General features: G+C 43.3%; 1 pseudogene; it reads left to right on the forward strand.

The window, feature by feature from the left end:
• Positions 1-79: 79 nt before the first annotated feature.
• LOC111822083 (translocon-associated protein subunit delta pseudogene) lies at positions 80-5,193 on the forward strand (annotated as a pseudogene).
• Positions 5,194-19,737: the final 14,544 nt, after the last annotated feature.

The following is a 19,737-nucleotide window of genomic DNA, read 5'->3' on the forward strand; positions in this document are numbered from 1 at the left end:
CGATGGGCGGGGCCGCGCGACGTCTTCAGGACGTGCGCGCTCCCGCACGCCGCGGCGTCTTCCTCGATTGCGGCCGAGTCTTGCGGGCGGAGGGGCTGGCGTTCGCTCCGACAAACCTGCCCGCGGAGCGCCGCAGACGGCGAGGCGGAGGCGGCAGAGCGAGGGCGCGGGACCGCGAGGCGCCGGGACTGGCAGGAAGGTCTGATGGGGCGGCCCGAGGAAAGGGGCGAGAACGGGCGGGGGCGGGGCGGGGCCTGTCTGGCGGGGCGAGGGCGCGTGCGTGGAAGGCGCGGGTGGCGGGGGCTGCCGGGCCACGTGGGGCTGCAGCGCCGCGAGGACCGGCGAAGTCGCGCCGCCCCCGGCCCCTCCGCGGGGAAACCAGACCCCAGGGCTTCCTGCAGCAGGATGTCAGCCCACGGCCTAACTCAAGGGCGAGGGTGTGATGGGAGGAGAGCGCCTGGAAGAGGGAAAATCGGGCATTGACATCATCGGCTTGCGAGCCTGCTGTTTAGTTTGGCAATTAAAATGCAATTCTGGCCATCTGCTTTTCCCCAAAGTGTTGCGTTAAATTAAGATCTTGCCCGGTGCAGCAGAAAAATCGTGACCAAGAGTCCGAACAAATTCATCTCTCTGAGCTTCTCCTAATCTGTAAAATGGGAGAATAAATGACCTCATAAATTGAAAACTCAGTGCATGCGAATGTTCTGTGTTTTGCCACCCTAGTAATAATCACTGGAGGTGAGGGTAGACTTCATACTTATGGGTGATCCCTAGCACAGGGGGAACCTCTGGGTTGTTAAGTGTCTGGTTCTGGATTCTCACACCCAGTACAACATCCTAGGCAGTGCCTGCACGTGATAGGTGCTCATCTACATCGAACGGTGGGTGGCTTTAGGCACCAGATCGAACGGCCACGTGTCATGGACCAGACATTTGTGAGGTGCTCCTTGTATCGCCGGCCTTGTTGTAGGGCTTTGCTCTAACTCTCAATCCTCGTCGTAAACTTGAGTATGGAAGGCATTTTTATCTCCATTTTAGATATGGCCTAATGGAAGCTGGAAAGGGTTGATTAACTCCTTTTCCAAGGTCATGTGCCAGGACTGGAAAGGGCTGGCTGCCTCTGCACCTCCCTTAGCAGTTCCCTGTTTGAAGAAGAAAGTGCTGCCCTGGTCCAAACACTCCAGCGAGAGCTGCCTTCCATTTTCACTGAATTCTCGGTGACATTAGAAAGAAGTCCACATTACTGAAGTTAAGGTTCTGTGGGTTCGTTTGTTTTTTTAGTGGGATAGTAAAGACACTTTTACAGACTTTTTTCCAATTAAGTTTACTTTGCTATTTATCTGTACTTTTATTAATTTTTCAATCCTTACACCAAGAAATGCGGACACAGATGATGATAAGCAATGGGGAAATAACTACAATGTTTTCAGAGACCAGAGTCACCACCTTGAGGCTGCCATTCTGTTCAGGAGAACAGAAAAACTGAAGCTTAATAAGGAAAACCTGATTGTCCTTGAATGTGGGTGCCTGAGCACAGAGGAGCAGGGGCAGAGCACAGAGCAGTGTGTTTGGTGCTCAGTGGTCACTCGGAGAATTCAAGGGAGTGGAGAGCACAGTCGGGGACTTAGCACACCTGGGATCTTAAGCTAAGGGGAGGCAGCAGATGTGGTTCGATTTTGGGTTCAAGTTTAGGCTCTGTACTGCCTAACCCTGAGACCTTAAGCGTCTCACTTAACCTGTCTGCCTGTTTCCTCATTTGTCGAAAAGACAGTAACGACCCACACAGGTAAAGCGCCCAGTACGGTCCCTGGTACATGGCACACCATCTGTAAACATTCACATCTGTAGCATTCCTGGAGTCACGTGACAGACGCGGGCCTCACTGACCCGGAGCATGAATTAGGAGCATGAATTAACCGCAGGGGAAAGTGCTGCAGTGGGCCAGTTACCTGCTTTAGGTTGCTCTCTGACAGGAAGGAAAAAGCTGACTTTTGGGCCCACCAGCTAACAAGCAAACCAGAGTGCAAAATATCAAGTACTGTGTCCAAAGGGACACTCGTTGACAACCAGGTTAAAATTCAGGACTCCTGGGATGCCTTCTAGGAATTCATCCTTGGTAAACAAATGTGTGCCTGAGGATTTTGTAATCTATTTCTGTGTAACAAGCCACCCCACAAGCTAGTGGCTTAAAATAGTCATTTAACTGCCCACGATCTTGTGGGTGGCAGTGTGGCTGGGCTCAGCCAGGACGATTCATCTCTGCTTCATGGAGAGTGGTTGGGCTCGTTAACACCGAACTGTTGGCAAGGACCCTGGGTGCAATGGCCATGTGCCTCCTATCATCAGCAAGTTAGTCAGGGCTGCTTCTCGGGGCTGCTCAGCTCCATAAGCAGCGAGAGAGAAAGGAAATCCCAGTGCACCAAGCTCTTCCAGCCTCTGCTGGCATCGTGTTTTACTGCCTCTGGGGCTCACGTGGGTCAGATGGCCGAGGTGATGTGAGAGGCACTGCTCAGGGTGTAGGCAGAGGGAATCGTGATGCACGGGAGGCCGTCACTGTAACAGTCTTCCACCGGCTTTCATTGCGGTTATTGTTTATCTTAAGGAAAAACTCCAAACAAACTGTCAGTAAGAGCTGGTTTTGTACATTGTCCAGTTGCCGCGGAGTTGACTCCAACTCTGGACGACCTGCCGTGTGTCACAGTAGAACTGTGCTCCATAGGGTTTGCGGTGATTGATTTTCAGAAGTCAATCTCCAGGGTTTTCTTCTGAGTTGTGCTTAAATCTCCAAGCTGTCGATGAGCAGCAGAGTGCTCAACCCTTTGCAGCACCCAGGAACTCCCCGCGTAAATCGCTGTCCTCTTTTTCTTTAGCACGGGCGGAGAGAAGATGGTAGCAGTAACTGGGACCTTAGTGCTGCTTCTGCCGGCTGGCTTCCTGGGCTGTTCTGCAGAGAGCAGGGAGGCACCTGTGATTGTCCCCTCCTACTATACTACCTCAGACGCTGTCAGCGCCCCAGAGACCGTGTTTATTGTGGAGTTCTCCCTGACTTGGAAGAATGGCAGACAGAGCATACCTCTCTACGCCAATGTCAGAGGAAAGCAGTTTCCTGTCACCCGGGGCCAAGACGTGGGGCGCTACCAAGTATCCCGGAGCCTGGAGCACCGGCACCCGCTCAGGCACTTACGAGGTCAGGTTCTTTGACGAGGAGTCCTACAGCCTCCTGAGGACATCTCGGCCATCCGCCGCTTGCTGACGTCAAGCGCCCGGGTGCCTGGAACGGGCCCTGGGTCTCCACAGAGGTGCTGGCCGCCGTGATGGGCGCAGTCATCTCCTACCTGGCCTTCAATGCCAAGAGCGGTATCCAGGCCTAAGCCCCGCGCACCTTCTCCAGGCCCTTGTTCTGTTCTCAGCAGCCTCACTCACACAAATTGTGACAGTAGAACATAGCTCTGGTGTCCTGGAGAACAAACAATGTGCAAACGTGCATGTGTAGGAATCAAATCACTAGGTTCCTCTCTGACCCAGTAACGGGGTGTGAGGCTTTTATCATAAGTCTGTAAAACTTTACTGCTGGGAAACATTGCACGATGCCAGAAAGCCAATTCTGCTGTGTTTTTGCCTTCGTCTGAGTTCGATGGCATGGCCGTTTAACCACAGCCCACAAGCACAATTATTCCAGACACTGCAGATGCCTGTGAGACACATGGTACAGAAAGGTTTCCGATGATCTTGGAATGTAGACCTGCAAAAGACTTGAAAGACTAGCGTAAACTGGACTTCAGACTGGTCCCTGGAGACCTTTCAGAAACCCCTAGAAGGAGAGCGGAAAGGCCTGCTCATCCATCCGCAGCTGCTCTGCCCTCAGTTATATACTGAGCTTTAAGGAAAGCTTTCAGATGAAGGAAAACATCCCCAGGCTTACAGGTATAAAAGCCAGTAATTTGCCCGCTTCTCCTTGCTCAGCTCATCGTACAGACAGATAAGAAGCTCAGAGGGAAAATCGCAGCTAGAGAAAGAAGCTGAAAGGATGAGGCAGCCTGGGCCCAGAAATTGCAGCAATGGGAGTGAACGACATGATTGAGCCCAGGGTGGGGCGTGGCATCCCTGAGCCAGGAGCAGCTGTCACTGCCTGCCTTTCTGGCCTTAACCGTTCTAGGCTCTGGGCAGAGCACCCACTTCTGGTCAAAGCCCTTTCCACACAAGGTGTGATTTGCATGATTCCATGATTGTCTCCCCAGTGGTGGAGAATATTCTCAACTTGCTGTGATCAAGACCAGGTCCCGGTCATGGTTTACTTGTACGGATGGTGGATTGGACCCTTTGAACATGTGAATGTCAATAATTTAACTCCAAGGACAACCTTTGTCTTGTTCTTTTGAAGCCCATTTCACTGTAGTTTCTGTGTATAATCAAAAATGTGTCTGAAAAGGTTTATTGCCTAGTTTTACTTAATTTTGCCCAATACATTTGAAAAGGGACACTCACGCAGGTACTTTTAGGTTGTAATCTAAAAGCAGATTGATTTCTCTGTTTCTAAAAAAGGCAGGAACATAGAACTGCCAATAAAAGATAACCGGTGTATCGTGATACGTTTATAAGATGCATGATTTTTTTGTTCTATAGTGTTAAAAAAACATGGGTAGAGTGGCAAAAACTAAACGGTATTAAATCATTCCACCAATAACTCATCATTATAGTGGACACTTTGTGTGGAGACTGCCCAGTTCACAATGTTCCACCTTTGGGGGCCCCTCTCCCCAGTTCCCACACAGAATCCACATAGTTCTGAGAAGGACCAAGAACCTTGTTTGTACTCTGTGACATATACACACCTCCCACTCCCATGCCCACCCTCAGGACCAGGGTAGAATTCTGGCTTGGGTAATTTTACCAGGATCTTAGAGCTGGCATTGAGACAATCAGATAAATCTGTGTGCCTTGACCTGAAATGTTTAAATCTAGGCGTGGTTAGGAGTCCACATCGCTTGCTGTGTGCACCTCCCAGGGGGAGCTGACCTGTAGTGAGAATAATAGGGCAGACAAGCAGAAACAGGAAATTGAGAACATTCTGATGTTCTCAGTGCCTGAGGCAGCGTCATGTTCAAAAATGAACTCAGGATTAAGATGTCTTTGCTTTCAAGTTGATCGTGGTCTAGTGGGGCAGATGGGTAATGGGTGCAGTGCATTGTGATAAGTGGGAGACAGCATAGTATAATGAGCACAGACGTCAGAGTCACAGGGTTCAAATCCAGCTCAGCCACACTTCAGCCCTGTGACTGGACAAGCTAGCTGCTAAACCTCCCTGAGCCTGTCTGTCTATGAAAGGAGAACGTTAATACCTCCTCACTGGCTGTTCCAGTGCCCGGTGTGTAGAAAGGGCTCCAGTGGTACAGAATACAGGTGCTGTAATAGAGAGGTGAGTGACAGATCATTAAAGTCCAAGGAGCTGCACCTGACTCTGCTTAGGAGCGATCAGGAGAAGGCTCGTGAAGCCAGCAGCATTCGAGCTGAGCTTTGAGCACGAGTAGGCATTGGTGGTGAGGACTCCCAAGGCTGAGGGAAGAGCATGATTGTGTGAATTCAGAGGAAAATAAGCTGCTTCTGTCAGTCTCACAGGAGTCAGTCACCCTGATGGGCCACTTCAATCTTCTACCCTCCCTAAACCACGAAGGAAACGGACCATGCTGAGTCATTAAACCAGAGGTGTGAGAAACAGGTGGGCAGGCTATGGCCCGTGGCCTGTTTTTGTATAGCCCATGAGTTAAGCAATACATATTTACATTTATAAAGCGTTGTGAAAAAGAATGCAGGAGAGACATATGTGGCCCACAAAGCCTAAAATATTTATCATTTGGCTCTTAACAGAATAAGTTTGTCAGCCCTTGGTTTATGCTAGCCAGGGCCTATCCTTAGAGCTGGAGTTAGATCAGCTACTAGCAAAGTACATATGCTGTCTAGGGAAGGGAAAGAAATGTAAGCCAAAACCAGGTACTGTTACTAAGGGGGTGTTGGCGTGCTAGGCACCCAGCAGTGTCTGCTCTAGAGCTAATGCTCGTACCCAGGTTAGATACTGGTCGTTTAGATCAGGTAGTAACAGTGGGAGTTGAAAAAGTTAAGATGTGTTTTGGAAGTAGACTCCATAAGACTTGGTGATAGATTGGGTAAAAGGGTATGGGAGAGGGAAGGATGGAGAATAGTACCCAGGATTCTGGCCTGCATGTGTTAGAGGATGATGGTGCTATGTAGTCACGTGGAAGTTTTGGCTATGTTGAATTTGTGATACTATCAGACATCCAAGTGACAGTGTTAGGAAGGTAGCTGGATAAGAAAGATTGATGTTCAAGGGAGATCTGGGCTGGTGATACACATTTGAGCCTCATGAAAATGGAAAAAATCACTTAAAGAATGTGAAGAGAAAAAGAAGGGAGCTTGGGACCCAACCCTGAGGAAGCTCACCCATTAGAGTTGGGTGCAAGAGACTAGGAGAACCCAGAGGAGTGGGGGGGGGGGAACCAGCAGAAAAGAGTGTTTCAAGAAGAAAAGATAAGTTGGTAAAATGATGAGTCCAAATAAGATGACAGAAAATCCACTGGATTTGACAACACTGAGGTCATGATGACCTTGAAAAAAACTCAGTGATGTGTTGGCGGAATTGACTACAAAGAGGGAACACTCCCCATCTCATATAATCTTGACTCCAAAACGTAAGAATGGCACAATGGAGAAAAAGTATGGGCCAATACCACTAATGAAAGCATAAATAAGGCATCATAAAATCCTGAACAGAGCCCTCAGCAAGCCCAAGTCCAGTAACATAAAATGATAACTAGAGCGTTATGACCAAGTTTGGTTTAGATAGATAGCTGCTGTCGAGTTGACTCCAATTTATGGCAAGCTTGTGTACAACAGAGTGAAACACTGCCTGGTCCTGCGTCATCCTTGTGATTGCTGCCATGTTGAATTCCATCATCGTGGTCACTGCCAATCCATCTCACCGAGGTTCTCCCTCACCCTTGTGCATCAGAACATACCTGGGAAAAACTCTCACGTGTGTGGTCAGGAGATACGCGTCAGAATGTGCATAGTGGCTGTGTTCACCATATCCCACTGTCCATCTGCTGAGGAGAGAATGAATATATTGTGGTAAAGCCACACATTGTACACACATTGTGAAACAGAGATACAGTCATTGAGATGAATCAACTACAGTAACACCCAACATGGAAATAAAATCTTGAGCGAAAGACATAGCGTTTTATAGAGCCTAAAACAAGAAGCACTAAACATCATAGGGTCTAGGTATACATATATGTATGACATAAATGTGTGTATATATATGTAAGTACACATAATACACAATTTACTAACAAGGGAGTGATCAACACACAATTTAAGGTGAAAGTTGCCTCTATTGGGAAGACCAGGAATAGAATAGGGGAACATGTAGAAGAAGGTTATTAGAAAGTCTTGAGAATTCTGGAAAGATGGCGGCATAAACAAACTGTCATTTCAGCCTTCCCCCACAAGTATAAGAAATACGATAAGGAAATGGTGCTCAGCATTGAGGGACTCTGAGTTGGGGAGCAGAGGAAAGCAGTAGGGAACTGCAGACAGGCGAGAAACAAATCAACAATGAGTTGCATACAGTAGGAAAATTGCGTCTCCCACCATCCCTACCCCTCTCCCAGGCATGCGGGCCACTGGCTGCTGTGAACTGGGTTAGTGGCCCAGAAAAAGAGCCTGCTTCCCTAACCACCACAGCCCCTGCTTGTACAAAGAGACAGGACCCCAAGCTTCTGCCCTAGAATCAACAAAACATACCTCCCTGGGAGTCCGTTTGACATGTGCCAGCACCTCCCCTACCCAGACACTGTTGGTTGCAAGCCAACTACAAATTCCTGCAGAAAGCACATGCAGTGGAGTCTCCTGTCATAGTCAACACTCTGCCTCCCTGTGCACCCCATAGCTCAGGCCTCTGAAACCAATAAGACAGACCTCTGGGGAGTCAGTTCTGGTCTGTCTGCTCCCCCTTTCAGTCAGTGCTGAGGACTGCTGACTGAGGCTGCTGTTTGCTAAGAAGCAGGAATCTAGTGGAGGCTACACCCACAGCCACCATACTCTGGGCGGCGGGGGAACTCCGATGGCAACAAGGCAGACCTCCCTGGAGGTCCATTTGGAATGCGACGGTCCTTCCCCCACCAAACACTGTCACCTGCAAGCCTGCTGTGAATTGTTACAGAAGGACCCTGCAATGGAGTCTGCTCCCATAGTCAGCCCTCTCCCTGTCTCCTTGTGTACCCCATAGCTCTGGCCTCAGAAACTAACAGCTATGTACACCATAGCTCTGGCCTCTGAAACCTCCCTGGGGGTCAGTTAGGGTTAGTCTGCCCCCCACTTCCAGTTGGCACTGAGGACTGCTGACTGAGGCTGCTGTGTGTTAGGAGGCAGGAGTCTTGAGTGGAGGCTATGATCACAGCCAACAGTCTACCGGGGGGAATATGATAGGAACAAGGCAGACCTCCATGGACATCTGACCAGAGCGTGACACCCCCTCCCCCACCTAGTAATTGTTGGTTGCCAGGTTGTTGCAGATTGCTACAGAAGGCCTCCGCAGTGTAGTCTGCTCCCATAGTCAGTACTCTACCTCCCTAGGCACCCCATAGCTCAGGCCTCTGAAACCAACAGAACAGAATTTGTTGGGGATCATTTGGGGTCTGCCTGCTCCCCACTTGCAGTCGGTGCTGAGGACTGCTGACTGAGGCTGCCGTGTGATAGGAAGCAGGCATATTGAATGTAAGCTACACCCACAGCCAACATTCTACAGGGTGGGCTCTGATAGCAACAAGGCAGACCTCCCTGGGGGTCCATTTGGAGTGTGACTACCCCTCCCCCAACCTGTAACTGTCAGCTGCTGAACTGATACGAATTCTTACAGATGGTTACCCACAGTGAAGTCAGGAGGTGGATCACCTAAGTGGAGACAGCTCCCCCAACCACCACAGGGCTACTGGGGCTCTGAAACCAACAAGACAGCTCTCAGAGGCCCTTCTGGGGAATGCCAGCCCCTCTTCTTGAAATGGAGGAAAGTCTGCCTGTGCTTCCGCTGAATGCCAGATCAGATATAAGCAGCTCCCACAAAGCAGGGAAGGAAACCTTGGGCAAAACCAGAGGGCGACACCCGCACCAAAAGAGGCTTGCTGGGTGTAGGTTTTCCGACTAAAAACATGATTGCAGAAACGGAAGGGATTTAGCCCCCTGCCACCAGGTTGATTACTACATGATATCTTGCCTGAGTGGCGGTGCCCACTGGTGGACAGATTAACTACCGTGTGTTCTCTTCTGTGTTTGGGAGAGACTGAAAATTAAAAAACTAGATCTGGAATTTTCGAATCCCAATTAAACCAAGGAAGGAGAAGGAGCTATCACAAAGAGAGAGAAGAAATGGTAAGCAAAGGCTGAAGACTGCCTACCTAACAGTTTCTTGCAGAAAATAGTGTAGGAAAAACACCAAATATTGGGGAAAGCTGCGAACGTTAACACTTTCAAAAATTCCAATGCCCCAACAAAAAAATCACAAAACACACAAAGAACAGAGAAATAATGGCCCATCCAAATAAACATGACAAAGGAAGTGAAAGCACATCTACAGATGACCAAATAATGGAAAAAACGGGCGAATGTAATATAACATCAAACGTGATTAAAGAACTAAGGGAAAACATAGACAAAGATTTAAAAGAAATAAGAAAAACACTACACAAGAATAAAGAACAATGAATCTGCGAAACAACTCACAACATGGATGAATCTGAGGGACATTATGCTGAGTGAAATAAGTCAATCACAAAAGGACAAATACTGGATGAGACCGCTACTATTAAAACTCATGAAAAGGTTTACAAACAGAAACTATCTTTGATGGTTACTAGGGAGGGGAGCGAAAAACACTAACTAGATGATAAATAAATGGTAACTTTGGTGAAGGGTAAGACAGTACACAATACTGGGGAAGTCACAACTTGACCAAGGAAAGGTCATGGAAGCTTCATAGACACATCCAAACTCCCTGAGGGAATGAATTACTGGGCCGAGGGCCGTGGAGATCATAGTCTTGGGGGACAGCTAGCTCAATTGGCATAATATAGTTTATAAAGAAAATGTTCTACATCCTACTTTGGTGAGTAGCATCTGAGGTCTTAAAAGCTTGTGAGCAGCCATCTAAGATACTCCACTGGTCTCCCCCCATCTGGAGTAAGGGAGAATAAAGAAAACCAAAGACATAAGGGAAAGATTAGTCCAGAGGACTAATGGACCACAGCTACCACAGCCTCCACAAGACTGAGTCCAGCACAACTAGATGGTGCCTGGCTACCACCACCTACTGCTCTAACAGGGATCACAGTAAAGGGCCCTGGACAGAGCTAGAGAAAAGCGTAGAACAAAATTCTGACTCACAAAAAAAAAAGACCAGACTTACTGTCTGACAGAGACTAGAGAAACCCTGAGAGTATGGCCCCTAGACACCCTTATAGCTCAGAAATGAAGTCACTCCTGAGGTTCACACTTCAGTCAAAGATTAGACAGGCCCATAAAACAAAACAAGACTAAATGGGCACACCAACCCAGGGGCAAGGATGAGAAAGCAGGAAGGGACAGGAAAGCTGGTAATGGGGAACCCAGAGTCGAGAAGGGGAGAGTGTTGACATGTCGTGGGGTTGCCAACCAATGTCACCAAATGATGTTTATTAATTGTTTAATGAGAAACTAATTTGCTCTGTAAACCTTCTAAAGTACAATAAAAAACAAAGGCTGCAGCATGACATTATGCATTTGTCAAAACTCATACAACTGTAGAACACAGTGAAGCCCAGTGTAAACTATGAACTTTACTTAATAATAATATATCAATATTGATTCATTGATTGTAACAAATATGCAAGATGTTAATAATAGAAACTGTGCAGAGGGGAGCAGAAGTATGTGGGAACTCCCTTACTTTCTGCACAATTTTTCTATAAACTTAAAACTGTTCTAAAAAATAAAGTCCTTTTTAAAAAATAGAGGATGCAGACATGAAAGGGGTTTATGACATTAAGGAGTACGCTAAGTGAAAATGGAGTATTTTAAGTCACAAATATTGTGTAAATATTTTAAGAAAAAAGAAAGAAGGAAAACATGCAAGAACAAAAAGAGGACCTAAAAAAAGGTATTACAACTGAAAGGGACAATAACTAAAATGAGAAGCACAATAGAAGGACTTACCAACAGAGTTAAACAGGCAGAATTATCAATCAGCAAACTGATAAGATAGTTAAAATTACAGATGCTGTAGAGCAACAAGGACAGAGGCTCAAGAAGGCTGAGCACAGTTTAATGGAATTATGGGACAACAAAAGAGACCTAATATATGCACCTTGGGAATTTCAGAAGGAGATGAGAGAAAGGGACCGAAAGAATATTTAAAGAAATCATGACAGAAAATTTCCCCAATCTAATGAAGGACATGAATCTACAAATCCAAGCTTAAAGAACTACAAACGGGATAAACACAAAGAGATCTTCACCAAGACACATCATAGTTAGGCTCTCCAAAATTAAAGAGAGAATCCTGAAAGCAGTGAGAAAGAAGCAAACAGACACACAAAAGATCCACAATAAGAATAAGTACCAGTTTTTCTTCAGAAACATTGGAGGCCAGAAGGCAGTGGAATGATACATTTAAAGTGCTGAAGGAAAAAAACTGTCAGCCAAGAGTACTATACCCGGCGAAACTATCTTTCAAGAATGAGGGTGAAATGAAAATATTCCCAGACAAATAGAAGCTGAAAGAGTTCATATCCACCAGGCTAGCCCTACAAAACATACTGATGAGAATTTTGTAGATGGAAGGGAAAAGACACTAGAAAGTAATTCAAAGCTAAAAATAAAAAGATCCCTAATAAAGGGAATGCATGGACAAACATATGGGCTAGTGATAAGGTATTCATGCTTGATAATTGTAAATGTTTTGTTCTTCATGTTTTTTAATAACAAGTATATAAAAGACATAGATAAAATTGTTACAAGGCACATGAAATATAAAGACATGATTAGTGAAAACAACAACAAAAGTGGGGAAATGAATGGTATAGATATAGAATTTCTTGTAACTGAAGTTAGTACGAATTTACGCTAGAAAGTTACAAATACAGTCTCTTAAATTTAATATTCATGGTAACCACCAAGAAATTATCTAAAAAGCATATGTGAAAGAAAAGAGAACCGGAAAGGCTCACTACAATAAATTAACGAAACACAAAAGCAAGCACTACTAAAGGACAAAGACAACGAAAGTTTAAGACACAAAAAACAAATAGCAAAATGGCAGAAGTAAGTCACTTCTTATTAGTAATTACAGTAAATGTAAATGGACTAAATGCTCCAATCAAAAGGCATTAGAGTAGCAGAATGGGTAAAAAAAAAAAAAAATAATGATCCAACTGTATGCTGTTTACAAGAGACACACCTTAAACCCAAGGGCACAAATAGGTTGAAAGCAAAAGAATGGAAAAAAAAATATTCCATGCAAATAATAACCAAAAGAGAGCTGGGTAGCAGTCTTAATATCAGACAAAGTAGATTTTAAGGCAAAATCTGTCCGAAGAGATAAAGAGGAACATTATATAGTGATAAAAGGGTTAGTTAATCAAGAAGATTTAACAATCAAATATATATGCACCCAACATTGGGGCACCTAAATATATAAAGCAGACACACAGAATTGAAGGGAGAAATAGTACTACAGTGACAGTTGGAGACTTCAACACACCACTTTCAATATTGGACATAACATCTAGGAAAAAGATCAACAAGGAAACAGAGGACCTGAATGACACTATAACTAACTAGACTTAACAGATACATGTAGAAAACTCCACCCAAGAACAGCACAATATACATTCTACTCCACTGCACATGGATCATTCTCAAGGCAAGTCTTGATAAATTTAAAAAGATTGAAATCATACAAAACCACAATGGAGTGACGCTAGAAATCAGTAACAGAAAAAAACCTGCAAAATACACAAACATACGGAAGTTAAACAACACACTATTAAATAACCAAAACATCAAGGAAGAAATCACAGATTTCTTAAAAGTCAAATGAAAATGAAAGCACAGCATACCAAAACTTACGGGATGCAACAAAAGCAATACTCAGAGGGAAACTTATAGCAATAAACGCCTCCATGAAAAAGATCTCAAATTAACAGCCTAACACAACAACTCCACAAACTAGAAAGAGACGAGCTAACTAAGCCTAAACCTACCCGAAGAAAGGAAATAACAAAGACCAGAGCATAAATAAATAAAATTGAAAACAGAAAAACAATAGCGAATCAATAAAACCATAAATTGATTCTTTGAAAAGATCAATAAAATTGACAAACTTTTAGCTAGACTAACAAAAGAAGAGATGCATATAACCAAAATAAAAAATGAAAGGGGATATTACAAGTGGTCAGATAGAAATAAAGAGAATTATGACAATATTATGAACAACTGTATGGCATCAAACTGGCTAACCTAGAAGAAACGGACAAATTCTTAGAAGCACTCAACCTACCCAAGCTGACTCGAGAGAAAATAGAAAATCTCAGCAGACCCATAGCAAGTGAAGAGATCAAATTGGTGATCAAAAAACCTCGCAACAAAAAAAGTCCAGGACCAAATAGTTTCACTGGGAGCTCTACCGAACATTTAGAGAATAATTCACACCAATACTGTTAAAACTCTTCCAAAAGATAGAGAAGGAAGGAATACTCCCTAATTCATTCTGTGATGCAGACATAACCCTGATACCCAAACCAGACAAAGACACCACAAGAAAAGAAAACTTCAGGCCAATTTCTCTTATGAATATAGATGCAAAAATCCTCGATAAAACGCTAGCAAACAGAATCCAACGGCATATTAAAAGAGCCATACACCACGACCAAGTGAGATTTATTCCAGGAATGCAGGGATGGTTCAACATTAGAAAATCAATCGACATAATACACCACATCAATAGAACAAAGGAAAAGAACCATATGATCATTTCTATGGATATAGAAAAAGCATTTGATAAAATCCAACACGCTTTCTTCATGAAAACCCTAAAGAAGATTGGAATAGAAAAGAAATTCCTCAGTATGATTCAGGGCATATATGAAAAGCCAACAGCCAACATTATACTTGGTGAAGAAAGACTGAGAGCTTTCCCCTTGAAACTGGAAACGAGACAAGGGTGCCCACTCTAACCACATCTATTGAATATTGTATGAGAAGTCCTAGCCAGAACAGTAAGACAAGAAAAAGAAACAAAAGGTATACAGATTGGAAAAGAAGAAGTAAAATGAGCTCTATTTGCAGATGATATGAGCCTATGTATAGAAAATCCCAAAGAGTCCACAAGAAAACTTCTAGAGCTAATAGAGGAATTTAGCAAAGTTACAGGTTACAAGGTCAACAAACAAAAATCAGTTGGGTTCCTATACACCAGCAATGAGAAATCTGAAAGGCAAATTAGGGAAACAATTCCATTTACAATAGCATCTAAGAGAATAAAATACCTATAAATAAATCTAATCACGTACCTGAAGGACTTATACAATGAAAACTGTAAAACGCTTAAGATTAGGAAGACAAATAAGTGGAAAGGTGTTTGGTGTTCATTAATTGGAAGACTTAGTATTGTTAAGATGTCAGTGCTACCCAAAGCAATCTATAGATTCAATGCAATCCTGATCAAAATTCCAACAGCCTTCTTTACAGAAATAGAAAAACCAATCCTCACCTTTATATGGGATGGTAAGAGGCCTCGAATAGCTAAAAGTGTTGAAAGAGAAGAGCAAAGTAGGAGGACTCACACTTCCTGATTTTAAAACTTACTATAGTAAATTTACTTTAGTAATCAAAACAGACTGGTACTGGTATGACAAAAGACGTATAGACCAATGGAATAGAATTGAGAGTCCAGAAATAAACCTACACATCTGTGGTCACCTGATTTTTGACAAGGGTGCTGAGTCTATTTGATGGGGAAAGAAGAATCTCTTCAATAAATGGTGCTGGGAAAATTGGATTTCCATATTAAGAAAAATGAAACAAGATCCATGCCTCACACCATACACAAAAACAAATTCAAAATGGATTAAGGACCTAAATATGCAAACTAAAACTATAGAATTCTTAGAAGAACAAGCAGGGACAACACTGTCAGGCCTAGCTTTCAACAATGGATTATCTGATATAACAACAAAAACACAAACAGAAAAGATACAATAAATAAATAAATGGGACCCCATAAAAATTTAAAACTTTTGTTCATCAGAAGACTTTACCAAAAAAATGAGAAGACAAGCTACCGATTTGGAGAATATCTTTGGAAACCATATATCCAACAAGAATCTAATAACCAGCTGAGTTCCTGGGACTGAGGGCTTGGGACCATAGTCTCAACGGACACCTAGGTCAATTGGCATAACATGGTTCATAAAGGAAATGTTCTACATCCTACTTTGGCAAGTAGCATCTGGGGTCTTCAAAGCTTGCGAGTGGCTGTCTAAGATACACCTATTGGTCCCATCCCGTCCGGAGCAAAGGAGAGTGAAAAAAACCAAAGGCACAAGGCAAATTTTAGTCCAAAGGAATAATGGAGCACATGAACCACAGCCTCCACCAGCTGAGGCCAGAACTAGATGGTGCCTGCCTGCCACTACCAACCAGTCTGACAGGGATCACAATAGAGGGTCCTGGACAGAGTGGCAGAAAAATGTAGAACAAAATTCAGATTCACAAAAAAAGACCAGACTTACGATCTGACAGAGATTGGAGGAACCCCCAAGACTGTCCCCCAGACACTCTACTCAGAACTGAAGCCACTCCCAAAGTCCACCTTTCAGCCAAAGATTAAATAGCCCTATAAAATAAACAGTAACACACGCAAGGAACGTGTTTCTCATATACAATCAAGTATACGAGACCAAATGGGCTACATCTGCCCAAAAGCAAAGACGAGAAGGAAAGAAGGGACAGGAAAACTGGACAAATGGACACGAGGACCTAGGGGCGGAAAGGGGGAGAGTTCTAACACATTGCGGGGATTGCAACCAATGTCACAAAACAATTTGTGTATAAATTTTTGAGTAAGAAACTAATTTGCACTGTCAACTTTCACCTAAAGCACAATAAAAATTTTTTAAAGATTCTAATAACCAAAATATATATACAACTTTGACAAGAAGAAAGATAACCCAGTCATAAAATGGACAAGGACTTGAATAGACATTTCACCAAAGAGGGCATTCAAATGGCCACATATGAACATATGAAAAAATGCTCAGCATCATTAGCCATCAGAGATGCAAATCAAAACCACAATGTGATACCATCACACTCACAGTAGGATGGTGAAGATTAAAAAAAGAAAATAGCAAATATTTGTGAGGATGTGGGGAAATTGGAACCCTTGTCCTTTGCTGGCGGAAATGCAAAATGCTACGGCCATTGTGGAAAACAACGTGGCGGTTCCCAAAAAAACTAAGAATATACAACCATTAAAAAAAAAAAAAAAAAAAAAAAACTCAAACCCATAGCCATTGAGTCAAGTCTGACTCATAGCAACCTTATAAGGTTTCCAAGGAGCAGCTGGTGGATTTAAACTGCCAGCCTTTTGGTTAACAGTCGAACATTTAACCATTGCACCACCAGGGCTCCAGAACTATCATATGACACAGCAATTCCACTCCTACGTATATACCCAAAAGACTTGAAAGCAGAGACTCAAAAAGAGACTTGTACATTAGTGTTCATTGCAGCACTATTCACAATAGCCAAAAGGTGGAAACAGCCTAAATACTCAACAAATGAATGGGTAAACAAAATACGGTATATACATGCAATAGAATATTACTCAGCCAGTAGGACAATCAAGTCTTGATACATGCTACAGTATGGATGGGTCTTGAAGACATACATATATGCTGAGCAAAATAAGCCAATCACAAAAGGACAAATATTGTATGAGCTCACTTACATAAAAAAACAAGACAAGGCAAATGTATAGAGACCAAAATTTATTAGTGATTACCAGGGGCAGGAAGGAAGAGGAAAGGGGGAGTTAGCGGTGATGGAAAAATCGCATTGATTAAGGGTAGGGTTGCGCAGCAGATTATTGTAGTTGATTTCAATAAGTTGTACACCTGTAAAGAGTTGGAATTTGCAGAAGTTTTGTGATATATTTACTGTAATGACCAAAAAAAAAAAAAAGGAGTAGCTGCTAAGGCTGCTTATGGACAACCAAACACCTCACGGGGTTTGGTTTCTTGGTTTAGAGTAGGGTCACGGTTTCATGGGACATCCCAGTTAATTGGCCTAATAACATGTTTAGTGGCTCTGTTCTATCTCTTAATCTGTTGCATAGTGCCTGGAGTCTTAAAAGTTTGCAAGTGGCCATCCAGGGCACAACAGTTGGTCTCTATTCACCTGGAGCAACAGAGGAAGAAGGAAAGCCAGGAAGAGGAAGAAGATATGGAATGTGTGGCTTAACTGCATCCATGAACAACTGCCTCCTTTGCCATGAGACCAGAAAAACTGGATGGTGCCTGGCTACCATTTCTGAACATTTTGATCAAAGATTCCATAGAAGAATACTGATCAAAAGGGGGCCAGTGCAGAACAGAATTTGAAATTCTCATGGCCTCTAGACTTTCTGGAGCCATGAAAGGTGGATGAACCCTTAAACTATTCACCTGAGATAATCTTTAAACCTTAAACCAAAAATATCCCCTGAAGTCATCTTAAAACTCAACAATAATTTGACTTAACTAGTAAAAAAGGATCTGCCTTGGGCATTATGCTCTTTTAAGAACTATTTATATGGGATCAAGTTGACAATGGCAACTGAAAAGATTAGATAGGAACTTTAGGGAGCAGTGAGTTTATGTTAATGAGGGAAGAACAACTCAGAAAAAGGGTGAGAATGGTTGCACAACTCAAAGAATGTAATCACCATCACTAATCATGCAGGAACTGTTGAATTGGTGTATGTTGTGCTGTGTATATTCTCAGCAACAACAAGAAAATAAATAAAATTTAGAAGAAAAAAAATAATCTCATCCTTGGTCTGTGGTAAGGATTTGAGAAATCACGCTTTATAATTTACATATTTTTTGTACAACATTTTGGTAAATCAAATAGCATATTAACTATATTTGTAAATTTTAAAAGAAGAAGAAGAATTAGGCAAGGAGAATTCCCCAAGTCAGATTTTTATGCACTTGATCACTTACTGACCCAAACACTGGTGGTTCAAACCCACCCAGCAGCACCACGGAAGAAATGCCTGGTGATCTTCCATAAAGATTACAGCCAAGAAAACCCTATGGAGCAGTTTCACTCTGCAACACTTGGAGTTGCCATGAGTCAGAGTCGACAGCAGTGGGTTTGGTTTTGGATTGGGTAGTATTGGCACAGGAACTCTTACCCAGTGTGTGTGAGAGAATAAGTTGGTAAACCACTTTGGAAAACTTTAGAATTTTCTTGCAAAGAGAAGACACGTGTGCCATAAGAATCTGCAGTCCCACTCCTAAGCATCTACCCTAAAAAAACTTGCACATGTTTACCAGGAGACGTGTTCAAGATGACTGTAGATGTTTGTAATAGCAGAACACTGGCAAACGCGTGCTCTCCACAGTGCCTGCGATAACTGGGAGGATTCCCTGGGACGACAGATGTGCAGTGGTTAGCAAGGAAGCAGGTTCCAGATGAACGCCAGTCCTCCTTCCCATTTTACGACAGATAATAATACAATATGAGGGTTAAGTGAGACAAAGTATGTTTAACTACTTTGTAAACTATAAAAGACTATAAATGCTAGGGATTAGTATTGCCAAAACCTCAAATTCTTTGTGGGATCAGATGGGTATGTAAAGAAATACATAATTCAAACAAAATTAGTGTTCACCAACTTCTTTTGAATTGTAGTCGATTTTCTTTTAATCAGATGCAAAAGCAGTATGGTTCCTGGTAACATATTATTCTAAAATAATGGACTAGAATCAGTAAAAGTAGCTCTCCCCTCTCCCACTTTCTTGGTGCATTATCTCTTAATTATTACGTTAACAGTCTTTCTTGGGAAGCTAAAAGGTCTTTAGGAGCTGAAGCCAGGCGAGAGGAGGGAGGAGACCCTGGGTGGGACCCCCGCTCTCTCCCCACATCCTGCAGGAGTTATTCTAGACACAGCTGGAGGCTAAGCGTTTGCCTAAGGAAAGTTTTGTCAATGACCAATTAGATGTCTCACGGGGTTATTTAAAAATTTTTGGAGGGAGGGGCTTTCAACTACCATGTATTCAGGATCTAGTAGTTTACGTCCCGGTTAAAAAGTCTGTGACTCCTCCATGGTCATGAAATAAAGATTTGCTTCTCTTATCTTCTAGAAGCTTTATTGTCAGTTTTCCAGTTTAGAGCAACAATCCAGCTGTACAATGTGAGGTAGGATTGAGATTCTTTTCTTTTTTTTTTTAATTTGGTATCTAGTTGATGTGAGTTGTGCATATGCTTTGCTCTCAGCTACTACCTGAAATCATGGTGTTTGCAAGGAACATTGACTATACCACGGACTGAAATTACGGTGTTTGCAAGGAACACTGACTATACCACGGACTGAAATTACGGTGTTTGCCAGGGACACTGACTGTACCACGGACTGAAATT

The sequence above is a fragment of the Trichechus manatus genome, unplaced genomic scaffold (assembly GCF_000243295.1).
Source record: "Trichechus manatus latirostris isolate Lorelei unplaced genomic scaffold, TriManLat1.0 scaffold00128, whole genome shotgun sequence".
NCBI lineage: Eukaryota > Metazoa > Chordata > Mammalia > Sirenia > Trichechidae > Trichechus > Trichechus manatus.